The sequence below is a fragment of the Armigeres subalbatus genome, chromosome 1, assembly GCF_024139115.2.
Source record: "Armigeres subalbatus isolate Guangzhou_Male chromosome 1, GZ_Asu_2, whole genome shotgun sequence".
NCBI lineage: Eukaryota > Metazoa > Arthropoda > Insecta > Diptera > Culicidae > Armigeres > Armigeres subalbatus.
The window spans coordinates 79,714,478-79,732,413 of record NC_085139.1 but is presented as its reverse complement, the minus strand read 5'-3'; the positions used below and the strand labels follow the sequence as shown (position 1 = coordinate 79,732,413).

General features: G+C 38.2%; 1 protein-coding gene across 4 annotated transcripts in view; it reads left to right on the top strand.

Annotated features, from left to right (window-relative positions):
• Nucleotides 1–2,298: 2,298 nt before the first annotated feature.
• Nucleotides 2,299–17,936, top strand: part of LOC134227502 (homeobox protein prospero) — a 352,970-nt gene continuing 337,332 nt past the window's right edge. For 2 of the 4 annotated variants that reach the window (XM_062709079.1, XM_062709071.1), the window contains exon 1: nt 2,301–2,551. The gene's annotated coding sequence lies outside the window, so the exon portion shown is untranslated. Of the gene's footprint in view, nt 2,552–17,936 lie in introns of all 4 variants that reach the window. The other 2 variants (XM_062709046.1, XM_062709087.1) reach the window with 2 other exon arrangements.

Here is a 17,936-nt window from a genome sequence, read left to right as displayed (position 1 = left end):
TAGCAAGCGATAAAGCCTGGAGCTTGGTTAGGCTATTAGTAATGCAAGGACCTATTTATTTATTATTAATGAAATTACTGCTTTACCATTCAAAACTTTATACGGCATAAATTACCAAAAGAATTGAAATGTATTTCTACGTTATTTTTGTTTTGCAGTCGCGAATCTCACGGATTGGAATTTGGTCAGTTTGTAACAGCCCTGTATTTCCTTACAATATTTCTAGGGGTTTTCTGGTGAAAATTTTGAATTTTTTCTGATGGAACTTTTTGCGTAAATTTTGAAGAATGCCCGTGAAAATCGAAAAGACTTTCTTGCCGAAGTTCAAGAAAACATCATTTGAAGCAAAACAGATAATTTCTCGTGAAGTTTAGAGTTAAAAATATTTCAATGGAATGGATTTTCAGAATTTTTTTTTGGTAATATGGTAATCTGACTTTTTTTTTGGTAATTGAATTTAAGCTTTAAAAAACTTTCTTTAAAATTCTGAAGAGAAGAACTTTCTTTTGTCAAGAAACAGAACAATCTGAGGAGAAAAACACCCGGGTCCGGACAGTGAGTTTTTTCATGTGATCTATTAGCCATTTTTTACACCTGTTTTGTTAAATTTACTTCAATTGGTTTTTCTTGCTGAGGTATCAGAAAACCATAGAAATAAGCAGAAACATAAATTGAAGGTGCCATGGAAAATGGTGGAAATTTTGAGTACGATGTAAGAAATTGAACAGGAAAATCAAAGAAGCTCTACCAAAACGTGTTAATATCTACAACTTGAAGCAAGTGAAAAATATTACTATTCTAAATGATGTCTTTACTCATTTAATAGAAACATGGTCTTATTTGAACATTATGCAATAGTGTCCAGTACTCGGGTACACTTTTCTGAACCGTGAAAATTTTCACAAAATTTCATCATCAAAATGCATCGTCGAAAAACGAGTTCAAATGATAAAATATAGTTTGTATGAATCATTAATGATCATATTTTGTGTATATGGTATACAAGTAAAAATAATTCGGATAATTAGAGAGTTTTTTGTTAAATGACTTATGTGTCCGGCACTGGGGGGTCTCCCCCTAGATGAATAGAAAACATAAAAGACCATGATTATTTGAATCAGGAGAAAAGACGGCTTTGGCAGGTTTTGTTCTATTATTGGCGGGGGGGTTTTTGTCGACCAAATTTTATGAAATTTAGCCACAATGTTCTTTGATATGCAAAGAATATTTAGGCCAAATTTGAGCATAATCAGTTATAAAAACCCCCCTGACAATAATAGAACAAAACCTGCCAAAGCCGTCATTCCCCCTACTTGTTTATATTTATTATGTTACAATATAATCTATAGATATCCTTAAAGGGTGCATATCACTCCCTCGCACCCCACACATCCGTACACTTTTACTCCTTTTACTGCATTTGCTACACGACGTCGATCTTGAGAATCCAACGCCATCAACAATGTGTTCTTCCGTCGCTGTGCGTTCGGATCGACAACGTTCTATTTGTGCTGATGCACGCTAAAAATGAACTACTCAAAATTGAGTCGAATCCGACTTATTTTCGTTAAAAACGGGACAACTCAAAATTTGAGTAAAAGATACTACTTCAATAAATTGATGATTTCGCGGAAGTTAAGCTTGGCCTTCCATCAATTTTTAATACGACAGATGCGAATCAAGTTTATCTATCTATCTAAGTGCATTTTACGACAAACAGACTCCTAGTTTAAGTGCAATCATCATTTTATTGAAGTAGTATCTTTTACTCAAATTTTGAGTTGTCCCGTTTTTAATGAAAATGAGTCGGATTCGACTCAATTTTGAGTAGTTCATTTTTAGCGTGTGGCATTGATACTTGCAAGAGATAACGGTATCGTGCGTAGCGATCAAACCCGAACAACGTGAGACCACGACAACGGTCGTTCGTTTCTTGAGTCGATCTTTCCTACACGCTAAAAATGAACTACTCAAAATTGAGTCGAATCCGACTCATTTTCATTAAAAACGGGACAACTCAAAATTTGAGTAAAAGATACTACTTCAATAAAATGATGATTGCACTTAAACTAGGAGTCTGTTTGTCGTAAAATGCACTTAGATAGATAGATAAACTTGATTCGCATCTGTCGTATTAAAAATTGATGGAAGGCCAAGCTTAACTTCCGCGAAATCATCAATTTATTGAAGTAGTATCTTTTACTCAAATTTTGAGTTGTCCCGTTTTTAACGAAAATAAGTCGGATTCGACTCAATTTTGAGTAGTTCATTTTTAGCGTGTAGCCAGGGAGATCGTCTTTTCTTCAGTACTGCTCCGTTAGTTTCTGACGAGATTTCGTTCGAGTGACAACGTTATACCGTTTATTAGGTACATGTGCGACGCGAGTGGATAAGTGAATAGAAAGATTTAATTTCCTGCCAGTAAATCTCCACATTTTGGAGATTGTTGGGTAAAATTCGTATGTGATCTTTATAAAAGGAAGCACAAGAAGTGTATAGTGTGAATTGTGAAATTTCCAGATCAACGAAAATCGGATTTGGGTTGAAGAAGGTGAGTGCTGATATTTTTCAGATCCCCTATCTACATTACATCTCATCTCAAAATTCATGTAATCCTAAAAGTAAGTGCTTTTCATTACTTTATTTTACGTAGGATGCATATGAAAGCTATGAGATAAACAACCGGTACTGTTATTTTATTCGTCTTTCACACATGTATAAAGTTTTTCTTTATCCACTTCGGCGTATCTTCGAACAATCGCTTAGCTTGTCTTAGGGGCTATCAACAAAGTACGTCTTTTAGGGGGAGGAGGATTTCGGGAAACGTAACGATCCTTACAAAAGTGTTTAGAAAATTAATACAAAAAGCGAGACGAAGGGGGGAGGGGTTTTGAAAATTATAATTTTTTGCGTGACGTACTGTATGGATCTCCATAATACCCTAGATGAATCATTATTTTTGTCTTTCATTCGTTTGTTTACTGATTTTCCTTTTTCAATAACGGAGACGCGAGCAGTTCATTATGGGGAAAATGGATTTAAATGCACCGGTTGGTTAAAACAAGCCACCGATGCAAGGGCGTAGCCAAAGAAGGGCAGGAGGGGGTCGTCCCCCTAAATGGTTGAAAGATTGAACGGGTACTGAAATGAATTCCCTTGAACATGTGCACATGATCTAATCATATTCAGATTAGGTGGTTGAACTTTGAAAGATTTCCAAAAACTTATTAGGGTATCCAGGATTCCGTGAAGTGATTGTGAGTTTTTTTTTATGTTGCGGAAAACCCAATAGCTAGCCGATTGGATTGCCGGATAGTCCCTTCTGTCCTCAGTTGGCCAAGGCTGGATTACAATTGCGCGTTGCTATTGTACAATAGTAGCGCAATAGTGCTTCGCGCGTAACGCATTGATGTACTAAATTTTATAAATCATCGTCATAACGTCGGGAGCGTCGGTTTTGAAAATATTTAAATTTAGCGCATTGAAGCTGACGAAAATCAAGCAAACAATCAAGTAAAAATAAATATCGAGATATCGACACCGCTTTTTTTTATTTTATCTACTTTTTTTATTTTATCTAGTTTGTCGTTATCTCGTTTTCTTTTTGAGGATTTCATATGCTTGATGAGATATTTTCTTTTTCTCTATCTCCTACAAAATAATACCTTTCTATTCCTCTGAAAATCGTTCGAAAAACCTTCTCATATAATTGTAATTCCTCCTAAAAATTATTTAGAAACCCCTCACTATTTTTTTTAGGAAATTCGTGAGGAAATTCCTTGAAGATTTCTTTTCTTCTCTCCAAGTTTTACTTCTAGACATTTTTTCGGATATTCTTCCAGGAAAATCTCCGACATTTATTTCAGGAATGTATTCGACAGTTCCTTCAAGAATACATACGTAACTTCCTCCCATAATTCCTCCAGAAGTTATTTCAGAAATTTATGTCGGAAATCCTCCGGTTTTGCTTCATAATTTCATCTATAATAAATTCCTTCGTAAATTCTTCTAGGAACTTTTCCGGGAGTACACATTGAAACTCATCCTTTAATACCTCCGGGATAACTTCCAGGATTTTTTCCAGGAATATTTCCATAAATTATAAAGCGAAATCCTCTAGGACAGAGGTTCCCAAACTGTGGGTCGCGACCCCCAGGGGGGTCGTGGGCTGTTCAGTGGTGGGTCGCGAAAGACAAATCTTAATTCATAATTTTGTTACTATTTTGTACCACAAATCTAATCCATATTTTAAATTAGGATCTAAGATATGATTGGATGATTAAAGAACAACAAACTCAATCCAAAACCAATCCTAATCCAATTCGAATCCAATCTAAATCAAATCCAAATCTATTTAAAATCCAATCCAAATCTAATTCAAATCCAATCCTAATCAAAACGAAATTCAATTCCAATCCAATCTGAATAAATTTCAAATTCAATCCAAATCCAACCCAAATTTAATTAAAATCACATCCAAATCCAATCCATATCCAGTTAAAAAAAATGACGAAATTTGGACAAATACAATGATGGGGTAAAAAGCAATTTATTATGATTTTTTATCTAATTTCACAAAATCAATACATTTGGTACCTGGTGGGTCGCAAGCAATATGGGATTCTGCTAGGTGGGTCGCATATCCAAAAGTTTGGGAACCTCTGCTCTAGGATTTCATTCTGGAACTCTTTTCGCAATTACTTCAGAATATCCTTCAAGAATTCCTCTAGAAATTTCTTTAAGAATTTCTCTAGGAATTCGTCCAAGTATTTTCCCGGAAATTCTTCCAGGTATTTTTTCGGGAATTCCTTCAGGAATTTCTCCGGGAATTTTGACGTAGGACTTACGTCTCTCTTTACTATACCGGGTGTCATTTCAAAATATTCAAATCGACCGCGTTACGCTGTGCTGAAAGATTTTAAACGTTAATAGCGTTCGTCTCAGTGGACGAATTTCTGCGGTAAGCTCCTCAATCGACAGATTTCAAGTATGCCTTTCATGTCCATGCTTGATAAGGCCCGAAAAACTTGTTTCAATAGGCATGAAACTTTTTTCAATGAAAAACATCGAGATCAAGGGAACCTATAAATATGGGTACCGCATAATTCTTGCATCATTCCATTACCACGTTCTGATTGGTGCAGACACCAGCGAATGAGCAGCCGCTGGGTCTGCCGAGAAGCCATAAAATAGCGCAACGCGATTTTTTCCTTTCATTCTGACCGGGACAAGCGAAGCAACCGCATCATCGATTGAACAGCACTCACACTTTTTAGCAGGGAATGAAGTCATCGAAGCCACCATCATCAGCCGAAACCTAGCCAGTACAGCAGCAGTCCACCCTACAGACCCGACAAAGCAGCAATGCTGAGCAGATACCGGCAGCAGCAGCAGAGTCGAGCCGAGACCGGCCGGCATCGGTGATGAGCCGAGACAGGCTGAAGAAAAGCCACTTGATGCAGCATGTATGTCCAAAAAACAAACGGTTCTTCAGAGAGCCAATGATGAAGATCAATATCAAAGCTTTCAATTCCCTTCGGGATAGAAATTGCAGGGTTGTTACGGAGATCCTGAAATATTTTCCGCGCCAAATCCGCGCCGACTAAAATCAAATCCACGCCATTTCCTCGCGACATGAAAATCCATTTTGCGCCAAATCCGCGCGACCCAAAACTAAATTCTAAGCAAATACACGTTAAATATCAATGCATTGATCAATGCAATATTGGCATTGATAAAAAAATATGTAGAAAAACATTGTTTGATACTGACCGCACACAAAGCGAACGTGACTGAATGATCGTCCCTTGTTATGAATTCTAAATCTTATCACCCGGAATCCCATGTCCGGGTGTTTCCTTCCTTCTACTACTAATAATGTTGTCTCAGAAAAGAACACCCTACTTCCCACCTGAACTGCAATTCTAAGCTCGCTTGCCCGGCTTATTGGCCTGTATCAAGCGAAAAGTCCCGTTAAGAAATAGACGTCAGCAGCGAGCAACAAGCGTAAAAAAGAAGAAGCCCTTCTCGAACGCGTTGATGATGATGACGCTTTGGCTGACAAAGAAGCGGGATATAAGACACTAGCTGATTGGCCCACCAATTGGGAAGCAGAGAAAATTCAAAATTAAGTAGTATAAAAGAAAAGTGCATTCGCTCGCAGAGCATTCAGACTTTTTTATACCATCACTAGAAATTCGCGGTTATTTGAAAAGATCGTTTTCTTACTTTTTGCACTTAGCCGAAGCAAACAACCTTTTTCAAGGCTCTAAGAGTTAAAAATAATGTTTTCCTTCAGTCGCTATCGCACGGATTAGAAGGCCCTTCAGTGGAAGGGCTGAGATACAGTCTACATCCCCTGCTGAACCAACTTGTGGTTTATTTCAGGCAGTTCTTCAGTGGGAAGGTTGCCACTGTCGATGCTAATATTTCGTGACCGGACAGATACTTCCTGAATTTTTTTTGATGATTTTTGTTCGAGGTAGATTTGATTTCTGTGTCGGTTTGATGAGAAGATTTTGCCAAGGAATGGTATGCAACGCCGATTATTTATCCAAAATAGTTGATGTGAGAAATTTGGACATATTATGTATCTTTAAGGCATGGTCAAGTCAAGTCCTACGTCCACTTAGCGGTTATGTCACAGACATTACCCACTGTTCGTTTTTCCGTTGAATCGTCCTGCAATTCTTTCCGGACTTCACACGGAATTTACTCCAGAATTTTATTCGGTGATTATTTGAGAGTTCTTATAGGAATTTCTTCTGAACAAACTCCCGTGACGTCATCCGGTAATTTCTTCAATCTCTTCAATTTATCTGCGAAAACTTTCAGGATTCTATCCGGGAATTTCTCCATTAATTCCTCCTGTTATTTTTCCTGGAATTCCTTCAGATATTTCTCCGAAAATTTCTTCAGGAACTTCATCAATAATTATTTCAGGACTTCCTTGTGGGAATTCCTCCGGAAGTACTTGAGGGAGTTCCACCGGGAGCTCCTCCAGGAGTTTTTCCAAGAGTTCCTCCGGAAATCTCCCCAGGAACTTTACAGGGAATTCCTGGAGGATATTTTAAAGGAATTTCACGGGAAATGAGATTTCGGAAGTTCCTCAAGAAATTCATCTCCGAGTATTCCACCGGCTGTTCCTATGAAAATTCCTCCGGGAGTCCACCAGTAGTTCCTCCGGGAATTTATTCAGGCTTTTCTTCAGGAATTCATTTAAGCTTTTTTTTAGGAATTTATCTACAAATTCCTCCAGAAGTTCCTCCGAGCATTTCTCTTGAAGTTCCTCCGGGAGGTCCTCTAAGAATTCTTTCAGGAGCTCCTCCTGGAATTCTTACGGAAGTTCATTTGGGAGTTCATCCGAGAGTTCTTTCGAAAGGTCCTCCGGGAACTCCTCCAGGACTTCTTTCAGAAATTCTTCCTGTAGTTCCTCAAGAAATTCCTCCAGAAGTTCCATCGACAATTCCTCCGAGAATTCCTCTGGAAATTTCTCCTGGAGTTCCTCCGGAAATTACTCAGAAAATCACCCGGAGGAACTGCCGGTGAAACTCCCGGAAGAATTCTCGTAGAAACTGCCGGTGGATCTCCTAGAAGAATTCCTATATGACCTCCCGGGGGAACTCGCAGAGAAACTATCGGAAGAACTTCGGGAGGAATTTCCAGCTATATTTCTGAAAAAAGCCTAAAGTATTTCCTAAAAAAAAGCCTGAATGATTCCCTGGAAGAGCTACTGATGGGACTCCCGGAGGAATTTGCAGAGGAACTCCTGGAGAAACTCCCGGATGAATTGCCAGAGGAATTCCCGGAGGAATTCTCGAAGTAACTCCTGGAAGAATTTGTAAAGAAACTCCCGTAAGAATTTTCAGAGGAGGAGGAACTGCCAGAGGAATTACCAGAAGAATTCTGGAAAAAAAATGGAGAATTCATCTTATAAATAAATCTCGTCTAGCTAAAACCTTTGTAGGGGTATGTAGCTGGATTATCATTATCATCATCAGAGGACCTCCCGGAGAATTCCCTGAAAAGCTCCCAGAGAAATTCTCGGAGGAACTTCTAGAGGAATGTCTTTACAAACTCCTGAAGAAGCCTAAATGAATTCCAGAAAGGAAGCCTAAATGAGTTCCCGGAGGAAATTCTGGAGAAATTCAGACGAATTCTCGGAAGAAATTCTGGAGGAAATCTTGGAGGAACTGCCGGTGGAACTCCTGGAAGAATTCCCACAGGAACTCTCGGAGGAATTCCCGAGGAAATTCCTGGAGGATCTCCTAGTGGAAATTTTGATGTTTCCACTGGAATTATTTCAGGATATCTTCGGTAATTAATCTAGGAATTCCTCCGAAAATTCCATTGATAATTTCATTTAAGGTATAATTTCTGTATAAATTGAATGGAATTGGTGGCTCGTTAATAATTTTAAATAAATTTAAATAATTAAAAATATCTGTTCAATAAATCATGCATTTTTTTAATATCATTATTGTTTTAATCATTATTGTTGTTAAATAAACGCACAACGCGAACGTTGCATTGTGGGCGTGAATGCGTCAAGTTCATTGGCGTTGCGTTTTAGTACAAAACGCTGACTTCAACGACTTGTGGATTTGGTTGTAAAGTGTTTGGAACTCAGAGGGAAATAGTGTCGAGCACTAATATTCATGTGTTTTTATAAAACTACTGAAAAAGTAACAATTTCTTCTTCTTCTTCTTCTTCTTCTTCTTCTTATTGGCATTACATCCCCACACTGGGACAGAGCCGCCTCGCAGCTTAGTGTTCACTAAGCACTTCCACAGTTATTAACTGCGAGGTTTCTAAGCCAAGTTACCATTTTTGCATTCGTATATCATGAGGCTAACACGATGATACTTTAATGCCCAGGGAAGTCGAGACAATTTCCAATCCGAAAACTGCCTAGACCGGCACCGGGAATCGAACCCAGCCACCCTCAGCATGGTCTTGCTTTGTAGCCGCGCGTCTTACCGCACGGCTAAGGAGGGCCCTCGTAACAATTTAGAAGACCTAAAAAAGTTGCCCCCTCCTACTCGAAATCGTGGCTACGCCCATGCACCGTTGCATAGTCAATAAAGATTGAATCCAGGGAATATGGTCTCCAGTTAACCATGTGAGCAAAGGCGTAGGATTGCAAATTCAGAGATTATCAATCTTGGTTCGGTATAGAATGTTTCCGGACGGGTAACATTCTCAACACCCCGACCATAGGGAAGAGGGGGGAGGGGGGTTGAGTAAAGTGTGACGATCCATACATAATTTTCAGATGTTTCATACAAAAAGTGTGACATAGGGGGGAGGGGGGTTTGAAAATTCCCAATTTTTGCGTTACGTAGTTCATGGATCTTCCCATAGTGCATTCATTGTGACCGCTACACAAGGTACATACTCAATGTAATAAAATATCAAAGCGTATATCTTTTGTATTTCTTTGAATGGAAGAACCGAAATCAAAATATGTTCCTCATTAAAACCTTTATTTCTTTATTTCTTTATTTGGAGCAGGGAAAAGCCCGTTTGAGTAGAATTATTCATGAAATCTTTCTCAAACGGGCGTAAAACCTCCTCTTCTTTTAATCCGAAAATAAATCCGAGTGTTTTGAACGCTTTCGAGGTAATATAGGCGATGTGATCCTTGAAAGTCAATTGAGAGTCTAATAACACACCCAGATCTTGAACAACAGATTCTCGTCTAATAACTGTAGGTCCGATTTTATAACAAAAGTCAACCGCAGAGCGCTTACGGGAAAAAGAAATTACAGAACACTTATCGGTGTTGAGGACCATGCGATTTGTCTCACACCATTTGACGAAAGTGTCCAGCTGACGTTGCAAAAATAGAGCATCCTGATCATGATTAACTATCCCGTACAATTTAAAATCATCGGCAAACGAAAGCATGAAAGATTCGAGTATGAGATTCACGTCATTTAGATATACCAGAAATATCAAAGGACCTAAGTGACTACCTTGTGGTACACCTGAGGTAACATCGAAATATTGCGAGGTAGAGACTCCAATGCTGATGGCCATTTCACGACCAGTTAGATAGGATTCAAGCCAGAACAGAAACGATCCGGAAAAACCTAGGCGATCAAACTTGGCAACCGTTATCCTATGATTGATTTCATCGAAGGCAGCCGAAAAATCAGTGTAAATTGAGTCCACTTGATATCTCTTCTGCAAAGATTGGGCAATGAACGATGTGTAGAGAGTCAAATTCGTATCGGTTAAACGCCTTGGCATAAACCCATGTTGATGCTCAGAGATAAATTCTTGGCAGTTGTGGAGTTAAAACTTGTAGACTACTTGTTCAAACAATTTTGAAGTGGCGCATAGTGCGGCTATACCACGGTAATTGCTGACTTCACGCTTGTTTCCTCTCTTGAAGACAGGGAAAATGAAGGACTTCTTCCAATGCTCAGGAAAAATTCCGAGTTGAAGCGATGCGTTGAAGAGACTAGCTAGAGGAACGGATAGACTACTGAAACATTTTTTCAAGACGAACGCAGGGATACCATCTGGTCCACAACAACATACTCGTTTTGGAATAAATTGATCAATAGCATACAATACGATGTTGGAGAAGGTAATAACCGATGAGTTGAGGTTGTGATCTATGTACTCAGCCCAATTAATGTCAGAGAGGAATGCCATTCCTAAAGTCGTAGTAAACAGATTTAACTGGTTCCGAAAACAAGGTGAGACACCGCTTTTCTCGATTAGCAGTGGAGGGTGGTGAATCGAAGATTTTACTAATGGTGAAGGTGCTTCCATCAATGAGTAATTTACATCTCCGTCAATGCTACTGAAACAAAGATCAAGCATCCTACCGTTGTTGTTTTGAGCAAAGTTCAGCTGAGACACACGCGCCAAATTGTAACCATCTATAAGACCTCTTTAATAAAAATACCTCTTTAATAAAACCTCTTTAATAAAGACGATAATAATAATGTTCCTCTTTTATATAAAAATTACGTAATTGAAAATGATGTAACATCAGTTATTTGAGACAATTTTCTTATGAAACTTTCAAATAAGTTATCCTTATTGCTGAAGAATCTGTTGGTTGCTTAATTATCGAGCTGATTGCTGAAGCATGTTCGAAACCTCTTCTTGCTATACTGCGAGCTAAGATTCCTATTCCATCCATAATATTTCGTGTCAACCTAATTTCATTTCCCCACCGTTGTTCAACTTCCGATGTACCACCCGTGCTTATTCTGTTAACACTTCCACACCACCACGGGTCGGTTGGGTTCCCACTAGTGAAAGTTACCCAAATTGTAAACAATAATGAATTCATTAAACACCGTCACATAATAATTGACAGTGACCGACAATTGCCAAAAAACCACCAAAAACAAAGCAAAATGACGTTCCCGGTAGGGACAAGCTGTGAAAAAAAATGTTGCATTAAATCAATCGATTTTCACTTATGCGAGAATCGTGAGCAAGCGAACAACACCGTGAATTGCGTGTGTGTGAGAGAAAGTGTTGCTGGAATTGGGCGCAATTTTCTGGTACATGTGTATAATAATTATCGACGATCGATAAAACATGCTCGGACGTCGCGTCACCTCGGTCATATGCGTACATATATATTGGTACAAGCTAATTACGAAACAAGATACAGGCGAGAGAAGCCACTTCGATAAGCTGAATGAACATAGCTCCGATGAAGGACGTATCTTATTAATCGAATTTAGGGTTAATGTTTCTGAGTTTCTCCCGTATTAATACCAATTGAAGCGCAAAATGTTTAGTTTTTCTATATTTATAATTTTTAGCGGGGAAACCGATTGGAAGTAATTTGAAACTGAATGAATTGTATTTTTGAGTACGACTTATATAGGAATGTGTTATGGAGCTGATAGCGTATATTACCTATATTTTGTATATTAGTTTGGCTGTTCTTAATTGAAAACGATAACTGCTTTTCATCAAATCAATGAAGGCATTGATATAAGCAGGGGCACTGACTCTATTCAATATTGAAAATTTAATGGTGTCTCTGATTTTATTTTGTGAATTAATTTTCATTGAATACATTTACTGAGGCTTCTCGTTAAAACATATAAAATTTCCACAAACATCACAAAAATATAACATTTCATCTAATAATGCCATACTTTTTTTTTTCAATACAAGTATTCAAAATTAAAACGTTTTTTTCGCAGACTTGCATGAAACTCATAATATTTGTTGGTCAGCAATTGAAATCCTTGAAACTTATGAAAAAGTTCACAAAACTACAACTTTGTCAATAAAAAATAAAAATGAAGCATGGGAAAACTCCTAGAATTTGTTGAATAATGTTTTAAACAGCATCTAAATTTTCCGGAAACTTTATTATTGTTTCATTAAATTATTAGTTTTAAACAAAAACATCGAGGGGCGCAGACATTTATTTTTTTTAAATTTATATCAGCCTAATTAATTTCCAATTCGGGTGGTTAAAACCTGGAAATAGACTTAACTTTGATTGATCTAAACCCAAAGTTTCCAAAACTGTCTAGGACGAATTCGGGAATCAAGCCTTCCGAGTGGTCTGATAGCAGCTTTTCTTACCGATATAGGACAAGGAATTTTACAATTTAAGTGCGATCCGTAATGTTCGATTCACCAAAGCATAAAGAGGACTGGAAAGATTTGTTTTGCTTTAAGAAAAAAGGCACAAAATTTGTTTCTCACCTTCGTTTTTTCATGGCTCCGAATTTCGAATGGTCATTATCATCATCATCATCATTGCGAGATCATCAAGCGATGCAGACAAGGTTCATAGATATACCAGTCAAGTATTATCCACATCGTTTCAACTATCATCATTACCCATGGAAAAAGGATGCACAAAGATAGGTCATTCCGAACGGAATGAATGATGCCGATACCGGTTCCTACCTCTTAGGGTGACAATGAAAACGGTAGCGTGGGATTTCAGAGGAGCACATAAACATTAATCGCCCTCAGTTGTATTCCATTCCATTATAATCAGATCCGCGACGGAAGAAGTTGCATCGTACACGAAGTGTAGGAGAATTAGCCGCAAAAGATGCTTTCGTTGGTTGCATGTGCACAAAATATCACTAATGCACTATCTTGAAGTTGTTGACAACTATTTAAAAAAATATTTAAAATTCGGATATATTCCAATTTCCTAGTTTTCAATAATTTCGCTTCTCGTCATGAGTAAATTATTATTTAGTAGATTTTTATTGTCACCCTATTGTACATTCATGGACTACAGAAGCCAGCGCTTGCTGGTGAGCGCATCGCATCCGGAAGGGCGCGTGCAAGCAACCACACGTTCCCAGCGAGATGATTCGAGTTCGACTCTTTGGACAACGGAAGGAACAGGGGATTTTTGATGTTTTCGTTGGTCCCGCTTTTAGCCCTAGCAAGGAGGAAACTACACTGCCAAAAATCGTTCATACGTTGCTCTCGTTCGCTGGCAAGGACTTTGCTGGCATGTGGCTAGATTTGCTTTTATGACGTTCGGGTTGATATGAAATTCAAGACACTACACAGTCAGTTTCACTTACCGAAGTCGGTAAAATTTTCCTGCCTTTTTGAACATATGACTTAATTCGGTAATTTTCAATGTTACTGAAAAGTCGGTAAAGTTATTATTTAATATTTCACATGATCAAATGTTAAAAATTACCGTATTAGTCAGTAAATTTTGATACCGACTTTCTCAGTGAACTTTTTGTTTATTTTGATTTACCGAAATTTTTAGTTAAATTATATTTCAAAACATTGGGGAAAAAACAAAAGATGTAATAAATATTTTTGAATATGTTGTTTAAAATTGCCTCCTTTTCCGCGTTTTATTTTTTAACTTGGACAAAAATCCATACATCCTACGGGTTGGTGTTTGACTTGGTATGAGTTCAATGTATTCAACGCTTTCGGACAGTAATCTCAAGCCTGATAGTTTTGTCATCTTATCGCCAAGTTTAGTTTCTGCACTACAGGTAGAGAAAATGCAGCAGCCGACTTAGCAAAACCACGTCGCGATGGCTTGATGCATCGCGATGACAAGATGATTGTGGATCGCCTGGCTTCATTTTCCAGAATACGAAATTGCACAACTTCCTGCAGTACAATCCTCTTCGGTTTCGTGATACCGGTTCTTTCTCAATTTGTTTTGAATTGAATTCATCAGAACGACCTACTATTACAAACACACTTTTTTCATTCTGGTGCTCGGCTTGGTGAAGTTGAGAGTAACCTTAAAATTTCTGACAGGTTAATCCTACAAGTATTTGATGATTGTATTTGACACCTTATTTTGAAGAAAAAGTTGGTATTAATTGTAAAATACTGAATTGTCCGTGTTCAGTGAGAAATAAGAAAAGAGGAGAGAGAAGTGAGACGTCTCACTTCTTACTGTGAAAAGTGAGTAGTGCTTAGTGGGTAGTGAGACGTCTAACTACCCACTTCATGCTTCTCACTTTTTACAGTGAGAAGTGAGCAATGAGGAATCGGCCAAACGACCTTTTCGGCCAAATGACCCTTTCGGCCTAATGACTCTTTCGGCCAAATGACCCGTTCGGCCAAACAACCCTTTCGGCTAAACCGCCCTTTCGGACAAACGGCCCTTTCGGCCAAATGACCCTTTAGGCCAAAAGACCTGTTCATGCAGATGGGTTCCGGCTTGATGGTTTGTTTGGCCTAGTGGTTTTCGGCCAAATGGGTTTCGGCCAAATGACCCTTCCCCGTATTAAGTAAACGGCAGGCCCTTGCATTAGGTCTCCGGTCACGAGAAAATAAGAACTGGATATGTGTTAGTGTCTACATTGAATCTAATTTTACACTCCCCCATCGAGGAGTGAAATGCTGTATACTTCGATAACCTCAGCAACCGTACAAAAAAATTCGATCAAAGACGGGAATTGAACCCGGACCCTCCACACTTAGCACATCCAGACTGACGCGCTAATCACCTGGACTATTCACCAGATGAGAAACGACGCGACCAAAGGCTCTAATAATCCACGGTTCATGCTATGCGGCTGTGAAAAGTGGAATGGTAACAGGGATAGCAATAAGTGATACGAGTGCGACAGTGGTCCAGGAAGCAACCAAAGTAGTAATAACTTTTTAAAGCCGAAAGTAGCAGAGAAAGAAAGAAATTTTGTTCTTTAAAGTTGTTTCTAATGGTAAGGGCCTTCTTGGAGTTTTGATAAAAACTAAGGTGGACCACATAAAAAATGAATAGCAAATGTAACTTTTTTTGCAGATATATAAGTATACATTGTTCCGAAAAGTTGTAGCTCAGCTAGTTTCCAAACATTTTGCCAAAAAAAAAAATGTTTCTCTAGCTCTTAAATTGACCGATTTAGAGCAATTATTCCAAGTTTACTTAGGGTGACCCTTGAAAAAACAGTTTTTTTGCTCCAACTTTGTTGTTTCAAATTTCTCAGCAATTCTCAAGCACACAGAGGATCATGTAGACCCGTTCGAGAAGGTTTCTATCCAACCCTATTATAAATGATACACGCTCCCACTTTTGGAAAAACTTTCTGGCTGTATTTTTGTCGTTTGAGTTACCACCGCTAGGTCTTGGCTCGTTGATGTGTAACCCGAGCTCATCCCTCAGCTGCTTTGCGATTCCAACCTCGTGATCCTTCACCGCAGTATTTGTTTTACTCACTCGCCATGTTGGTTTATCCAAAACAAGCCTATTTTCAAAATTGTATATTTCTAGACCAACATTTGAAAAGGGCGTAACAGCCAAAATTTATTCCTTCTGATTCTTTGTCTACATATATAGCTGTATATGTGGAAGAGGAATCAGAAGGAATAAATTTTGGCTGTTACGCCCTTTTCAAATGTTGGTCTAGATTTGTTATATTTTCTATTAAAAAAAAAATCATATACCTGAATGAAACTTTCAACAAAAGTTCCGCACTGCGAATGTATGCGTGAAGAGGAGACATACAGTATTTGTATTTTTCAGGATCATCTGAATCTTCCTCCATCTTACGATCGTTGGGTTTCTTTCCTGATCGACCACATATGTAGCAAGCTTGAGAATGTGTACCGGTTACATCATTCACCACTCATTGAAAAATATAGTTTCGGTTCAACGGAAACTTTGGCTTCATCTAATTGACAGACTGTCGGAATGAGTTTGGCTATTTGACTTTTCATCGAATCGACCTCTTTTTTCGTAAGTTCTGCTGATTCTTTGGAGAATATGAGTTTTATTGGCCGACACAGCGATATCGACGATGGCAACGTGTTGTTCCAAATAATCTCGACCGCATCTTGTTCAGCTCCTTTGGTCAACAAACGAAGAGGGACCAATGAAAAAATAAACATATCGCGAGTGGTTACTACTCCCATCGCAGCCCCATTTGAATATCAACTGCATAGTTTGGGAATAATGTAACTTTACTTTCATGCTACGATTTTTTTTCAAAAAATACTCCAAAACCTCTTCTTTTGTACCACCACGCATCAGAATCCGCACAAGCTCCGCAAAAGTAAATAGTACTCCTGATTTTATAATAGAATTATTCAATTATTCAAAACATGACAATTTTTTACAAATGACGGTACTTACGTCGACACATTTCTAAAGATCCTTTTTTATATGCAGTTTTCTTTATGCTTCGGTGTTGAACTTATCTGTAGATTAAAAAACCCAGATTAATCCACCTAGCGGTGATGGTGCCTTTCTCGTTCGTTCAAAAGGTTTGGAAAAATCTAAAATAACACCAATTTGTGGATTGGTCTTATTTTTCATATTTGTTTATGGGCATAAAAAAAAATGCTCGCCAAACGCAATTTGTTGCAATCAAATCGGATGAGCATAAGAGCAAAAAATGGCATTTTATTTTGTAGTTTTAAAATTAGTATTTTCGCCATAACTTTTGACCCAATTGTACGATCCGGCCAAGTTTCTATAGGAAACAATGGGACAAGATTCTGCATCGAATGCAATCTGTTGCGAGCGACCTGAGAAGCACACATATTGCACATCAATCACAGTAACTTATATATGACCGGATTCAGTCACAATATGGTTACTGCGAATCTATCACAAAAGGTCGAAAGACAAAAGGTCGAAAAGACAAAAGGTCGAAAAGACAAAACGGCGAAAGGGACAGAATGTCGAAAGGACAAAAGGTCGAAAAGACAAAAGGTCGAAAGGACAAAAGGTCGAAAATACAAAACGGCGAAAGGGACAGAATGTCGAAAGACAGGAAAGGGAACAGAAAAAGACCAATGTCGAAAAGAACAAAATGTCTAAAGGGACAAAAGGTCGATAAAAAACGAGTTGAGTGTATTCTAAAGGAATTTGTTAAATGCATTTATTTTCATGCAGAAATACCAGACTTATCTCATCAATCCAAGTTGAAGAATGAGCAATTTTCAAAGAAGGAGTAATTACTATGAACCAATATTATGAATAGCTAGATAGTTCTGTTAGAAATGGATAAAACTTGTATTGCGCGAGACAGAGTTGTCCTATACAGTTGGCAAAAAAATGCCCTTTTATTTTTCACTATTTTTAACAATTGAATAAAAATCGTTGAATGAGTGCAAATAATAGATGGAGATCTAGATTTTCTAAATGTCACCAGTCTTGCAAAATGTCGTGATCATCACCAGATGATCAGATATGAAAACAAAAACCACCACGCTTTTAAACGATGTTCTTTACTGACAATCACTGCAAGCGCATCGTGACATGTAGAAGCTGACACGTGAGTACCTTCGGTAAGCGTGACACCCAGATTGACAACCACAAGGTGAGAGCCATAAAGAGCATCAGGTCGGTCAGCTGTCAAAAGTGCAGGTGAGCACCGTTATTGATTGATTTTGTTGTCGTTTGATTGGACTGACGTCGTTTTTAATTGATAAATTGGATAAATCAATAGTTAAATTAAGGGTTCATTCACAAATTACATAA